Source organism: Macaca fascicularis, chromosome 7, assembly GCF_037993035.2.
Source record: "Macaca fascicularis isolate 582-1 chromosome 7, T2T-MFA8v1.1".
Lineage (NCBI taxonomy): Eukaryota > Metazoa > Chordata > Mammalia > Primates > Cercopithecidae > Macaca > Macaca fascicularis.
This window is the reverse complement of record NC_088381.1, coordinates 514,248-530,000: the sequence shown is the minus strand read 5'-3', so window position 1 is coordinate 530,000 and position 15,753 is coordinate 514,248. Positions and strand designations below refer to the sequence as shown.

General features: G+C 47.8%; 1 protein-coding gene across 12 annotated transcripts in view; it reads right to left on the bottom strand.

Moving 5' to 3' along the window:
* Window positions 1–13,569, bottom strand: part of CYFIP1 (cytoplasmic FMR1 interacting protein 1) — a 120,247-nt gene extending 106,678 nt beyond the window's left edge. For 9 of the 12 annotated variants that reach the window (XR_012414635.1, XM_045395147.2, XM_073995243.1 and 6 more), the window contains exon 1: window positions 12,975–13,058. The gene's annotated coding sequence lies outside the window, so the exon portion shown is untranslated. Of the gene's footprint in view, window positions 1–12,974; window positions 13,059–13,463 lie in introns of those variants that run through there. The other 3 variants (XM_045395148.2, XM_073995246.1, XM_073995242.1) reach the window with 1 other exon arrangement.
* Window positions 13,570–15,753: the final 2,184 nt, after the last annotated feature.

Sequence of the window (15,753 nt, the reverse complement as noted above, 5' to 3'; positions counted from 1 at the left end):
GCCTGTAATCTCAGCTACTTGGGAGGCTGAGGCAGGAGATCCACTTGAACCTGGAAGGCAGAGGTTGTGGTGAGCTGAGATGGTGTCACTGTACCATTTTTATGTTTACGTAAACCTGGATATACAAATACTCTTACCCACAGTGTTCGCTGCAGTAACACACTGCACAGGCGTGTGGCCTGGGAGCGACAGGTTCTGCCGTGCAGCCTAGATGAGGAGCAGTCGGTACCATCTGGGGGTGTAAGTGCACTTTGTGATGCCCACACAATGACAAAAGTGCCTAACCATGCATTTCTCAGAACGTATCCCTGTTGGCAAGTGATGCATGACTGTGATTCCTCGGAATGAGAGAAGCAAATACTAGAGCTCCTGTATTTTTATCTAACAGCGATGAGGAATTAGGCTTCCCTAGTAGCTGACACACCAGGCCCCAGCCCCTTCCCTCTGCCCCGGCGTCCCCAGAGAGCAGCAGGCGCCCATGGCTCTGAGAGTTCAGGGGTGCCCCATCAACCAGGACTTGGCCCAGGGGATCAAAGGGTGATAATGACAAGCCCATGTTTTAATGAAACAAACTCTTATGGGCTGAACTGTGTGCCCTCAAAATTTGTGTGTTGAAGCCTTAACCCCATCCCCAGGACCTCAGAATGCCTCCGTTCTTCACAGAGATAATTAAGTTAATATGAAGCCATCAGGGTGGGCCCTCATCCACTGGGACCCGGTCCTTATAAGACAAGATTAGGCGGGCGCGGTGGCTCATGCCTATAATCTCAACACTTTGGGAGGCCAAGGCGGGAGGATCACCTGAGGTCGGGCATTCGAGACCAGCCTGACCAACATGGAGAAACCTCATCTCTACTAAAATAAAATAGAAAATTAGCCAGGCCAGTGGCGCATGCCTGTAGTCCCAGCTACTCGGAAGGCTGAGGCGGGAGAATCACTTGAACCTAGGAGGTAGAGGTTGCGGTGAGCCCAGATCATGCCATTGCATTCCAGCCTGGGCAACAAGAGCGAAACTCCATCTCCAAAAAAAAAAAAAAAAAAAAAGACAAGGAGATTAGGACACAGACCTACACAGAGTGGCGATTACAGGTGTAATCTGCTCTTTTTCAAAATTGGCTTAGCTATTTGTGAACTTTTATTCTTCTATAGACATTTTAGAACCAGGATGGTAAACTTAAAAAAAAAAAAAAGGCCAGGCGCAGTGGCTTATGCCTGTAATCTCAACACTTTGGGAGGCCAAGCCGGGTGGATCACTTGAGGTCAGGAGTTCAAGACCAGCCTGACCAACATGGTGAAACCCCACGTCTACTAAAAATACAAAATCAGCTGGGCGTGGTGGCACACACCTGTAATCCCAGCTACTTGGGAGGCTGAGGCAGGAGAATCGCTTGAACCCAGGAGGCAGAGGTTGCAGTGAGCCGAAATTGTGCCATTGCACTCCAGCCTGGGCAACAAGAGCGAAACTCTGTCTGGAAAAAAAAAAAAAAAAAAAAGACAATTTCCTTCTATCCCTATCCCTTTTTTTTTCTAGAAGTCTTTAATCATAAACAAATGTTGAATTTTTATTAAATGCTATTATTTATCTATGAGATAATCTCATAACTTTTCTCTTTTATCCTAATACATTGATAGACTTTCCGATATTGATTTATCCTTGAATTCTTCACCTAAACTTGCTTGCAGCTGGCCCCAGTGAGCCAAGAGTCCAGGTGGTGTTCAGGCTCACTGGTTTTGTGGAGACTGGTCCTTCTAGGAATAGCTTGAGAAGTCAAGCTTTGGACAGGGATTCAAATGGAATACAGAACTTCGCCACTTCAGCTGTGGGGCTATGTGGTTCTTTGGAGCAAGCACACCTCCTTCTGTGATATCTTCAAGGACAAATCAACACTCATCCCCGCTGCCCTGGCCAGGACAACATGACTGCAAGGAGTGACCACACAGGCTCTGAGCATCAAATTTTGGCTATGGAGTCAGGTTTCAAGATGAAAGTCACTGCTTTCAGAGCATTTTGGGTTTTTTTCCCCCCTCCCCTGTGAGGCAAAAATCCCTGAATGTGCCAGGGAAAGCAAAGAACAGGGTATAACAAGGTCACAGCAGCTATCACTGTACATCTGTCTTATTCCCATCTACAAAACCTGGAAGCCACAGCTCAACAGGCATCATCTCTGCCCCCATGGAGGGCCGAGCCACAGCCCGCGGCATGGGCTGTGCCTGAAGGAAATGCAGTCATAATACAGTTGGAGGGGAGCCACCAGGAAAACAAATGCCCGGTAAGCTTGTGCCCAACAGCACAGATGCACATCAGGCTTAAACCAACACAATGGTGAAAAACACATCCCTAACTTCTTGAGACCATGTTCTAAGAGGCTTTTAACACAAAAAAAAAATCACACAAATGCAAATCTTGTCCCTGGAATGCTCTGAAATCCTTCTATTAGATAACCTTCTTATTAGAAATCAGGCCTGAGCTGCTGTGGCCATCAGCTCTCCGGATATAAGACTTAAAGAGAACAAATAACAAAATGACAGATGTAAATCCCACCACATACATATTTGCATTAAATGTAAATGAACAAGACACTCAAATCAAAAGGCACAGATTTACAGAGTAAACAGAAAACATGAACCAACCAAATGCTATCCATTAGAAACACATTTTAAATATAAAAACGTCTTCCCAGGATTGAAAGACATAATATTGTTAAGATGACAATATAATCCAAAGCCTTCTAAAGACTCAATGCAATCCCTTTGAAAATTCCAACAGCAGATTTTTTTTTTTTTTTTGCAAAAAATAACCCATTTAAAAATTCATAGGAATCTCCGAAAACCCAAAATAGCCAAAACAATCTTGAAAAAGATGAATCAAATTTGGAGACTTCACTCCTTTTTATTTCAAAACTTACTATAAAGCTACAGTAATTGAAACAATGTGGCACTGGCATAAAGAAAGGCATACTGGCCAATTAAACAGAATGAAGAACCCATAAATAAACCTTCACATATGTGGTCAAATGATTTTTAACAATTATGTCAAGATCATTCAATGGAAAAACAATAGTCTTCTCAACAAATTGTGTTAGGAAAACTGAATATCCACACATACAAGAATTATGTTGGACCATTACCTTAGATAATACATAGAAAAGTTAACTCAAAACAGATCAACAGCTTAAACATCGGATCTAAAACTATAAAACTCTTAGAAGAAAACAGGAGAAATGCTTTATGACATCAGATTTGGCAATGATTTCTTGGATATGACACCAAAAACACCGGCAACAACAGAAATAATAGACCAGGTGCTGCTGCTCACATCTGTAATCCCAACACTTTGTGAGGATGAGGTGGGAGAATCACCTGAGCTTAGGAGTTCCAGACCAGCCTGGGCAACACAGCTAGTCCTGTCTCTACTAAAAAATAAGGCTGGGCATGATGGCTCACGCCTATAATCCCAGCACTTTCGAGGCTGAGGTGGGCAGATCGCGTGAGGTCAGGAGTTCGAGACCAGCCTGACCAACATGCAGAAACCCTGTCTCTACTAAAAATACAAAATTAGCCAGGCGTGGTGCTGCATGCCTGTAATCCCAACTACTCGGGAGGCTGAGGCAGGAGAATTGCTTGAACCCGGGAGGCAAAGGTTGTGGTGAGCCAAGATGGCACCATTGCACTCTAGCCTGAGCAACAAGAGCAAAACTCTCTCAAACATACGAAAAAAGAAAAAGAAAATAAATGAAATAAAAAGCAGCTGCATGTGGTGGCTCACACCTGTAGTCCCAGACACTTGGGAGGCTGAAGTGGGAGGACTGCTTGAGCCCAGGATATCAAAGCTGCAGTGACCCAAGATTACACCACTGAATTCCAGCCTGGGTAACAGAGTGCGAACTCATCTCAAAAAATAAATAACCAATAAATACTACCCAAAGCAATCTACAGATTCAAAGCAATCTACAGATTCAATGAAATCTCTATCAAAATACCTACCATACTCTTCATACAAACAGAAAAAGAAATCCTAAAATTTGTATGCAACCACAAAAGACTTGGAATAGCAAAAGCTATCCTGAGCAAAAGAACAAGGCTGGAGGCATCACACTACCTGACTTCAAAATATACTACAGAGCCTGGGCACGGTGGCTCATGCCTGTAATCCCAGCACTTTGGGAGGCCAAGGTGGGTGGATCACCTGAGGTCAGGAGTTCGAGACCAGCCTGGCCAACATGGTGAAACACCGTCTCTGCTAAAAATACAAAAATCAGCTGGGTGTGGTGGTGCACACCTGTAATCCCCAGCTACCCAGGAGGCTGAGGCAGGAGAATCGCTTGAACCTGGGAGGCGGAGGTTGCAGTGAGCCAAGATTGCGCCATTGCACTTCAGCCTGGGTGACAGAGTGGACGACGTCTCAAAAAAAAAAAAAACCAAAAACTACAGAGCAGTACTAACCCAAACAGCACACTACTGGCATAAACATAAGACACATAAACCACGGGAACAGAATAGAGCCTGGAAATAAATGCATGCATTTACAGCCAACTGATTTTTAACAAAGGTGCCAAGAACACACAATGAGAAAAGGATAGGCTCCTCAATAAACGGTGCTGATAAAACTAGATACACACATACGGAAGAATAACATCAGACCTGGCTTCTCAATATAGACAAAAATCAACCCGAAATGAATTAAAGACTTAAATGTGGCCAGGTGCGGTGGCTCAGCCTATAATCCCTGAGAAGCCCAGGCAGGGGGATCACCTGAGCTCTGGAGTTTGAGACCAGTTTGGGCAACATGGCGAAACCTCATTTCTACAAAAAAAAAAATACACAATTTAGGTGGTGGCTCACACCTGTAATCCCAACACTTTGGGAGGCTGAGGCAGGAGGATCACTTGAGGTAAGGAGTTTTAGACTAGCCTGGCCAACATGGTGAAACCCTGCCTCTACTAAAAATACAAAAATTAGCCAGGTGTGGTGGTGCACGCCTGTAATCCCAGCTACTTGGGAGGCTGAGGCAGGAGAACTGTTTGAACCTGGGCTGGTTGGGGTGCGCTGAGATCGTGCCACTGCACTCCAATCTGGGTGACAGAGTGAGACTCCATCTCAAAAAAAAAAAAAAACACCCAAATTTAGCCAGGCATGATGGTGCACCCCTGTAGTGCCAGGTACTGGACAGGCTGGGTGGGAGAATCGCTTAAGCCCAAAATGTCAAGGCTGCAGTAAGCTGTGATTGCCCCACTGCATTCCAGCCTGGGTGACAGAACAAGACCTTGTCAAAAAAAAAAAAGAAGAAGAAGCAGCAGCAGCAACTCCCTAACCATTAGCAGTCATTCTCAGTTTTTCTGCCTGTTCTTTTCCTCTCCTCTCTCTCCGGCTTTCTGGCCCCAGGCAATCACCTGTCTACTTTCTGTCTCTGCGTATTTGCCTATTCTGGACTTTCCCCCTTTTATCTAACTGTGAGTGAGTGTCCTTTGACCAACATCTTCCTCTCTCCCCTTCCGCCAGACACCCCAGCCTCTGGTAACCACCATTCTGCTCTGTCCTGTGACATCAGCGTTTTCAGATTCCACATATGAGTGAGATCATGCAGTACTTATCTTTCTGTGCCTAGCTTATTTTGAGGAAATAAAGCCTCAAAAGCAAAGGCCACAAAAGAAAAAATAGACAAATGGGATCACAGCAAACGAAAAAGGTTCTGCACAGCAAAGAAATCAATCAACAGAGTAAAGTGACAATCTACAGAATGCAAGAAAATATTTGCAAACAACTTATACGGGATTAACAACAAAAATATACAAAGAATTCAAACAACTCAATAGTAAAAGATCTGAATGGATATTTCTCAAAAGAAGGTGTACAATTGGCCAACAGGTACATGAAAAAACGCTCAACATCGCTAATCATCAGGGAATCCAAATCAAAACCACAATGCGCTATCACCTCACACCTGTTAGACTGGCTCTTGTCAAAAAGGCAAAAGATAATAAGTGTGGTCCAGGATGTGGAGAAAAGGAAACCCTTGTACACTGTTGGTGGGGATGTAAATCAGTATAACTATTATGGAAAACAGTGCCGGGGGTTCCTCAAAATATTAAAAATAGAACTACTATATGACCCGGCAACACCACTATTGGGTATATATCCAACAGAAATGAAATCCGTACGTCCGAGAGAGATCTGCACCCCATGTTTATTGCAGCACCTTTCACAACTGCCAAGACACAGAATCAACCTGTCCATCAACAGATGAGCAAGGCCGGGCATGGTGGCTCACATCTGTAATCCTACCACTTTCGGGAGGAAAGGAGGATTGCTTGAGCCCAGGAGTTCAAGACCAGCCTGGGCAACATAATGATACCCCATCTCCATTTTAAAAAATAATTAAAATTAAAAAAACAAAAACAGGCCGGACACGATGGCTCATACCTGTAATCCCAGTACTGGGAGGCTGAGGCAGGTGGATCACTTGAGGTCAGGCATTCGAGACTGGCCTGGCCAACATGGTGAAACCCCATCTCTACTGAAAATGCAAAAAAAGTAGTTGGGCTTGGTGGCACCTCCTGTAATCCCAGGTACTTGGGAAGCTGAGGCATGAGAATCACTTGAACCCGGGAGGCGGAGATTGCAGTGAACTGAGATCACACCACTGCACTCCAGCCTGGGTGACAGACTGAGACCCTGTCTCAAACAAACAAACAAAAACTGGATTATGGTGATGGCTGCACAGCTCCAGAAATCTTCTAAAAATTATTGTACAGTTGTCCCTGAAACAACACGTGTTTGGACCATGCGGGTCCACTTATTTGCAGACTTTTTCCAGTAAAAGTTACATGGAGTATGCCTGCCTCTCTGGCCCCTCTTCCACCTCCTCCACTTCTCCCTCTGCCACCCCCAAGACAGCAAAACCAACCCATCGACTTCCTCCTCCTCGGCCTGCTCACTGAGGATGGAGACCTTTCTGATGATCCACTTCCACGTGACGAGTAGTCAGTTTATTTTCTCTTCCTCATGATTTTCTTAACATTTTCTTTTCTCTAGCTTACTTTATTATGAGAACACAGTATGTAATACACATAACTTACAAAATCTGTGTTAATCATATGTTATCAGTAAGGTTTCTGGTCAAGAGCAGGCTATTCGTAGTTTTAACTTTTGGGAAGTCAAAAGTTATACTCGTTCAGCCTGGCCAACATAGTGAAATCCCGTCTCTACTAAAAATACAAAATTAGCGGGGCATGGTGGTGGGCGCCTGTAATCCCAGTTACTCAGGAGACTGAGGCAGGAGAATCTCTTGAACCTGGTTGGGCGAAGGTTGCAGTGAGCCGAGATCGCACCACTGCACTCCAGCCTGGGCGACAGAGTGAGACTCCGTCTCAAAAAAAAAAAAAAAAAAAAAAAGGCCGGGCGCGGTGGCTCACGCCTATAATCCCAGCACTTTGGGAGGCCGAGACGGGCGGATCACGAGGTCAGGAGATCGAGACCATCCTGGCTAACACAGAGAAACCCCGTCTCTACTAAAAAATACAAAAAACTAGCCGGGCGTGGCGGCGCCTGTAGTCCCAGCTACTCGGGAGGCTGAGGCAGGAGAATGGCGTGAACCCGGGAGGTGGAGCTTGCAGTGAGCCGAGATCCGGCCACTGCACTCCAGCCTGGGTGACAGAGCGAGACTCCGTCTCAAAAAAAAAAAAAAAAAAAAAAAAAAAAGGCCCGGCGCGGTGGCTCACGCCTGTAATCCCAGCATTTTGGGAGGCCAAGGCGGGCGGATCACAAGGTCAGGAGATAGAGACCATCCTGGCTAAAACGGTGAAACCCCATCTCTACTAAAAAAAAAAAAAATACAAAAACAAAAACAAAAAAATTATCCAGGCATGATGGTGGGCGCCTGTAGTCCCAGGATTCTGGGAGACAGAGGCCGGCCAATCACCTGAGGTCAGGAGGTCAAGACCAGCCTGACCAACACGGTGAAAACCCCGTAGCTACTAAAAACACAAAATTAGCCAGGCCTGGTGGTGCACGCCTATAATCCCAGCTACTTGGGAGGTTGAAGCAGGAGAATGGCTTAAACCGGGGAGGCAGAGGTTGCAGTGAGCCAAGATCGTGCTATTGCACTCTAGCTTGGGCAACAAGAGCGAAACTCCTTCTCAAAAAAAAAAAAAAAAAAGTTACACTCGGATTTTCAACTGCACAGGGAGTTGGCATCCCTAACCCCCCTTGTTCACAGGTCAGCCAACCATATACTTAAAAGTAGGTGAATTTTACAAATTAGGTACATTATACCTCAATAAACAAAATTTTTGTTTAAAATTTTTGTTTTTAAAGCATGCTAATATTTTAAAATTGGAATTGGGTTAAATTTATAGGTTAATATGAAGAGAACTGATGTCTTTACCATGTTGAGTGTTCCAACCACTGACCATGGTATGTCCCCCCACTTACTTAAATGATCTTTGATTTCTCTCATCTTCAGCATACGGATCCTGTAAGTCTTATTCGATGTATACCCAAGTATTTGATTCTTTTGAAGCAAGCGAAACGGTGTGTTTTTAAATTTAACTTTCTTTTTTTTTTTTGAGACAGAGTCTCGCTCTGTTGCCCAGGCTGGAGTGCAGTGGCGCTATCTTGGCTCACCACAACCTCTGCCTCCCAGGTTCAGGCGATTCTTCTGCTTCCGCCTCCTGAGTAGCTGGGATTACAGGCGCCCGCCACCATACCCAGCTAATTTTTGTATTTTTAGTAGAGACAGGGTTTCACTATGTTGGCCAGGCTGGTCTCGAACTCCTGACTTCGTGATCCACCTACCTTAGCCTCCCAAAGTGCTGGGATTACAGGCGTGAGCCACTGCACCGGGCCATATTTAACTTTCTAATTGTACATTGCTAGTACAGTAGTCCCCACTTATCTGTAGTTTCATTATCTGCAATTTCTGTTTCCCCAGTTACAGCTGCCTATAGTCAACTGCCCTCCAAAAATAGGTGAGTGCATACAAAGAGATATTTTGAAAGAGAGAACACATTTATATATCTTTTTTCAGTATATAATTATTCTATATTATGAACAGTTATTGTTGTTAATATCTTTCTGTGCCTAGTTTATAAATTAAGCTTTATCACAGGCATAGATGTATAGGGAAAAAAACACAGTACACAAAAGGTTCTGTCTTATCGGAGGTTTTGGGCATCTGCTGGAACATATCCTCCATGGATAACAGGGACTGTTGTAAACAGAAATAAGGTCAGCTTGTATAGTGTTGACTTTGCATGTATCTCCCCACGGATAAGGGGCACTGCTGTATGTAGAAATAAAGTCGCCAGGGCAGGCCCGGTGGCTCACGCTTGTGATGCCAGCACTTTGGGAGGCTGAGGTGGGCGGATCACCTGAGGTTGGGAGTTCCTGACCAGCCTGACCAACATGGAGAAACCCCCTCTCTACTAAAAAAACAAAATTAGCCAGGCGTGGTGGCACATGCCTGTGATCCTGCTGCTTGGAAGTTGGAAGGCTGAGGCAGGAGCATCACTTGAACCCGGGAGGCAGAGGTTGCGGTGAGCCAAGATCGCACCATTGCACTCTAGCCCGGCAACAAGAGTTAAACTCTGTCTAAAAAAAAAAAAAAAAAGAAAAGAAAAATAAGGTCGCCTTCTGTGTGTTGACTTTGTGCCTTGTAACCTCATTAATTAGTTCTAGTAGCTTTTTCATAGATTCCTTGGATTTTCTACGTAGATAATCATGTTGTCGGCAAATAGGGACAATTTTCCCTTTCCAATCTGTATGCCTTTTACTTCTTTGTCTGATATTATTGCACTGGCTAAAATAAGGTTTTTAAATTATGTCATGTAATTAATCCGTGCTTTATCTATGGCCTCTAAGGGCTGGCTAAACTTTAATAGGAAAAACAATGAGAATAGCTTGGATGTGTTAGTTGAAACTTCAACAGTATAAAATATGTTTTGGCCGGGCGCGGTGGCTCACGCCTGTAATCCCAGCACATTGGGAGGCCAAGGTGGGTGGATCACCTGAGATCAGGAGTTTGAGACCAGCCTGGCCAACACGGCAAAACCCTGTCTCTACTAAAAATACAAAAATTAGCTGGGTGTGGCGGCAGGCGCCTATAATCCCAGCTACTTGGGAGGCTGGGGCAGGAGAATTGCTTCAACCCAGGAGGCGGAGTTTGCAGTGAGACAAGATCACACCACTGTACTCCAGCCTCGGTGACAACAGTAAAACCCCATCTCAAAAAAAAAAAGGGTGGGGGGGAAGAAAAGAAAAGAAAAGAATTTAGCTATTATTTAAACCCAAAGTCACCTTTAGCATTATAAACTTGAGTATGTGTACAAAGATACAGACACAAGCACTGACTGTAGTGGTGAAAAACAGTAAATAACTATAATGTCAATTAACAGGAGGCTGATAAAATTATGAAACATCCACACTACAGAATACTACAGTCATTTGGCCGGGCACAGTGGCTCATGCCTGTAATCCCAGCACTTTGGGAGGCTGAGGCGGGTGGATCACTTGAGGTCAGGAGTTTAAGACCAGCCTGGGCAACATGGCAAAACCCCGTCTCTACTAAAAAGACAAAAATTAGCCGGGTATGGTGGCACGTGCCTGTAATCCCATCTACTCAGGAGGCTGAGGTGGGAGAACCACCTGAACCCAGGAGGCAGAGGTTGTGGTGAGCCAAGTTTGTACCACTGCACTCCAGTCTGGGCCACAGAGCAAGACTCCATCTCAAAAAAAAAAAAAAAAAAAAAAAAAAAAAAAAGAATACTATAGAGTTATTTAAAAGATTGAAGGAGGCCGGGCGCGGTGGCTCAAGCCTGTAATCCCAGCACTTTGGGAGGCCGAGACGGGCGGATCACGAGGTCAGGAGTTCGAGACCATCCTGGCTAACACGGTGAAACCCCGTCTCTACTAAAAAATACAAAAAAAAAAAAAAACTAGCCGGGCGAGGTGGCGGGCGCCTGTAGTCCCGGCTACTCGGGAGGCTGAGGCAGGAGAATGGTGTAAAAACCCGGGAGGCAGAGCTTGCAGTGAGCTGAGATCCGGCCACTGCACTCCAGCCTGGGCGACACAGCGAGACTCCGTCTCAAAAAAAAAAAAAAAAAAAAAAAAAAGATTGAAGGAAATCTGTGTGTATATACTGTATATATCAACATGTGAAGATTGCTAAGATCTTTAAGTAACCTAACATCATTAAGTGAAAAATGTACGATAATATATGCAATATGATCTCGCTATGTTATCTAAAAAATTGCTTATGCAGAGAAAAGACTGTATACTACTTAGAAGTACCGAGGGAATTTCACTTCTAGCATACACGGTTCCCTACTGCTTAATGTTTTTAATGAACTATAGTTTTGTAATTTTTCTCAGTACTTTATCATTTTAGTCTCTCTCTCAGGCTGTATCCGAGAGCCACATTTTTCAGATGCTTGTATCTTTACTCTTCAGGGACAAACCAGAGCATAGCTGAATGTCCAACGCCTTATGCTAAGTGAAACAAGCCAGACTGCAAGCCCACACGTGACATCCTGGAACGGCCAAAGCAGGAGGACTGAGGAACAGACAGGTGGCTGCAAGAGCGGGGAAGAGAGAGGCTGCCTTCCTGAGTATCCTGACAGCGGTGGCAGTCACGACAGTCCACGCATCTGTTAAAGCTCACTGAACTGCACACCAAAAAGTGAATCTTACCACATTTTAAAACAAATTTAAGCACACACACAAACTTAGGGGGTACATTTTCTTGGAGCGCGGCACAGACACCTGTCTTAACGCAGGAAACGTCCTCCGCCACGACTCCAGGGCGCCTCGGTCGCAGTGAGGGCACCGGCGCTCTCTTCCTACTGGCCCTGCAAGTGCACACCTGCTACGGTCCGCGCCCACTCACAACGCGACGCGTTCTTCCAGGCTCCGCGCCTGCAGATCTAGACATCACTTGGAAAGCCGCTGGCCACCCGCGGGGACAGGGCAGCACGCGTGGGGCCCCCGCGGGTCCCGGCCTGGCCGGGACTCTGCCGCAGCCCCCAAGCTGTCAAGCACAGCAATGCGCGCCCTGCACCGGGCATCACCGCGGCTCCGACCACGCCTCATCCCGGAGTCCGCCGGGCGACTCCAAGAACCACCACCGTTCCCTGCGCGGCCACGGTGCCCTGCGCCGCCGGAAAACAAACGCTCACGAGCCTCAGTCCCCAGCGGCGACCACGCGGCGCTGGGCTCATCAGCAGCCGCTCCCTGATTGGACTTCACAGCGGAGCTGACACCGTCCAGACGTCCCTCTCAGCTTAAAATACGCTCCATCAACCCCGTTTCCCAATTATTCTTCCACCCTTCTGGTCACACCCACAATGTGCTGCAAATTAAGCTCACGCATTTCACCCTTAAAATACACAATTCAGACGCTTGTGCGAAACAGTGCGGCCCCCGTAACAATCGCGCCTCCTTAACAAAGCCCAAAACTCCTCTCTCCAAGAATGCGCGGAATGGCTCCGCCGGGCTCCCTCCGGTGCTCACAGGGGCACGAAACAAAAACGGGTTCAGAGCTTGCTGCGCGACCTTAGCGCAACATTAGCAATCTCCTTGCTCCTTACTTTCCAACAAAAACGTGAAACACGAAGGTATTCCTTCCCCACTGGAGCTGTGCCACGTGCCGGGGCGCGGAATCCGGGATCGCGGGGCGCTAGGCGGGGAACGCGGGGGCGGGGAGCTCGGGGTCGAGGCCGAAAGGCCGGGGGCGCGGGGCCCGGGAGGCCGGTGCAGGGAGTGCGGGGACCTGGAGCCCGGGACGCGCGGGAGCCCGGGGTCGCGACCTGGGGGACGCGGGGACCAGGGCGATCCCGGAGGCCGCGCCGCCGGGGAGGCCGCGCCGCCGGGGTGGGGGGCTCCGTCCCAGCCCCGCCGCCGCCCTGGCCGGCCCAGGTTCCAAGGGGGACTCGAACCCCACGGAGGCCGCCGGGCGGGCGCGGGGGAGCGGGGTTTCTCACCTGGGTCCGCGGCGGCTTGGGGGTCCTGGGCGGGCCCTGGGAGTTTCCTTGGCCGAGTGAGTCACTCGGGCTGGCCGGGAATGCGCCAGGAAACACTCGGCCTCCTCCCCTTCCTCCCGGGGCGGGGGCTCTCCCGGCTCGGCCTCTTCCTCCCGGCGCTCCTCCCTCCCGGCCGCGGCCCCGGCCGCTCCCTCCTCCCGGCGGGGCGTCCCCGGCCGGCCGCTTCCCCCACGCCGGCCGCCGAAGGTGTCCTCCCAGGCGGAGCGCCCCTGGCCACCTGCCGGCCGGCGCCACCTCAGCCTGCGCGGGACGACGGGGTCGGGGCGGAGCGGGCGTGAGGTCCTCCCGCGGGTCCGTCCGGCTCGGAGCGCGGAGGAACGGGGTCCGCACGCCGTCCCGGGGCTCCGCCGGGAAGGGGCTCAGGGGGACGCCCCGGGTGTCCTGTGGCGCCGCCCCGTGGCGTCGCCCCGCCTGGCAGGAGGCGCTCACCTGCGCCCGTCGGCGGTTCCAGGAGCGGCAGGTCGGCGCGCAGACCCAGCTGGGGACCCCCACCGGCCCCCGCGGGCCCGTCGCCCACGAGAGCCGGGGCAAATCCGAGCGCCGACCTGCCGGAACGGGAAGGAAACCCGATTTGAGCTCGTGCCAGAAAACAATCTTGAAAGGCCGGCGAAGTAACAGACCCTCACGCGGAAACGCTGAGTGGAGTGAGCCGCTCACAGGCGCGCTTAGGAAAACTGCCCTAAACCCCTGCTCGGCCCCAGCAACCTCACTGCCCTTCACCCGCGACCCCTGCTTCTCACGGAGAACCGTGAGGATGGGCATCAGGTATTCTAGTCCGGCCTCTAGATGATGAAGGTTTGGCTACGCCCGCCTGTGCTCTGCGTAAGGCAAAAAGCAGCAAACGACTCCTGACCAGCGGATTGAGACAATCTACCAGCTGACTCAATATTCAGATAACACTTTCTCACATTCCTGCAAAACGGGGGTTTGGATGACATTCTGGTTCCCAGTCCACACATTTTCAAATCAGCAGATTACTGCTTTTCTGTGCCTAGGGTGGAGTCTCAAAATTAGATTCCAAATGTTTTTACATTGTAGATGACAAGACAGAACCCAAATTCAAGTTATACTGTGATAATTTAAAATATGTAATCCCGGCCAGGCGCAGTGGCTCACGCCTGTCATTGCAGCACTTTGGGAGGCCGAGGTGGGCGGATCACCTGAGGTCAGGAGTTCGAGACCAGCCTGGCCAACATGGCAAAACCTTGTTTCTACTGAAAATACCAAAATTAGCTGGGTGTGGTGGTGGGCGCCTGCATTCCCAGCTACCCGGGAGGCTGAGGCATGACAATTGCTTGAATCCAGGAGATGGAGGTTGGAGTGAGCCAAAATCAGGCCACTGCACTCCAACCTGGCAACAGAGAGAGACTCCATATTAAAAAAAAAAAAAAGAATAAAAGAAAAATTTTTTTTAAAAAATGGTACTAGAATAACTGCATAACGATGTGGAAAAACTGAAACTCAGCCTCCTCCCCAACAGCATGTACAAAAAGTAACTGACTGTGTATGGATCACAGACCTAAATTTGAAAGCTAAAGATACAAAGCTTCTAGAAGAAAACATAAGAGAATAATTTTATAACTGTAGAGGTAGGCAAGATTTCTCAAAAATATAGGGTTAGTACCTTTAGAAAAAAATCATAAATTGATTTGATCGAAATTTAAAATTTCTCATCAAAAGATAATGTTAAAAGAGTGAAAAGGCATAGACAATATTACCAGACAATACTGCAGTACATGTGACAGAGAGCTTGTGTCCAGAATATGTAAAGAACCCGGGCAACAATACAATGACAATGCAGGAAAAATAGGTCCAAAGACTCACACTTTAGAAAGAAACCACTTTGGAAGTCTTTTATAAAATTCAACATATATTTATTCAACATATATATCTCCTATGACGGTGATTCTACTTCTCTCTCTTTTTTTTTTTTTTTTTTTTTTTTTTTTTTCACAAAGAATCTCGCTGTGTCGCCCAGGCTGGAGTGCAGTGGCGCGATCTCAGCTCACTGCAAGCTCCGCCTCCCGGGTTCACGCCATTCTCCTGCCTCAGCCCCCCTAGTAGCTGGGACTACAGGCGCCGCCACCACGCCTGGCTAATTTTTTTGTATTTTTAGTACAGACGGAGTTTCACCGTGTCAGCCAGGATGGTCTGGATCTCCCGACCTCGTGATCCACCTGCCTCGGCCTCCCAAAGTGCTGGGATTACAGGCGTGAGCCACTGCGCCTGGCCCGATGGTAATTCTACTTCTAAGTATTTACCTAATAGAAATACAAATTAATCTCTGCACAAAAACTTATATAATGACTATTCTTTTTTGTCTCTTTTTTTTTTTTTTTTTTTTTTTTTTTGAGACAGAGTTTCATTCTTTGTCGCCCAGGCTGGAGTGCAATGGCCTGATCTCCGCTCACCACAACCTCCACCTCCCGGGTTAAAGCAATTCTCCTGCCTCAGCCTCCCGAGTAGCTGGGATTACAGGCATGTGCCGCCACTCCTGGCTAATTTGCATTTTTAGTAGAGACGGGGTTTCTCCATGTTGGCAGGCTGGTCTCCAACTCCCCACCTCAGGTAATCTGCCCACCTAGGCCTCCCAAAGTGCTGGGATTACAGGCATGAGCCACCGCACCTGGCTGTATAATGAATATTTTTACCAGCTTATTTATAATCGAAAAAAACTAGAAACAACCCAAAGTGCACAAATAGGAGAATGGATAAACAA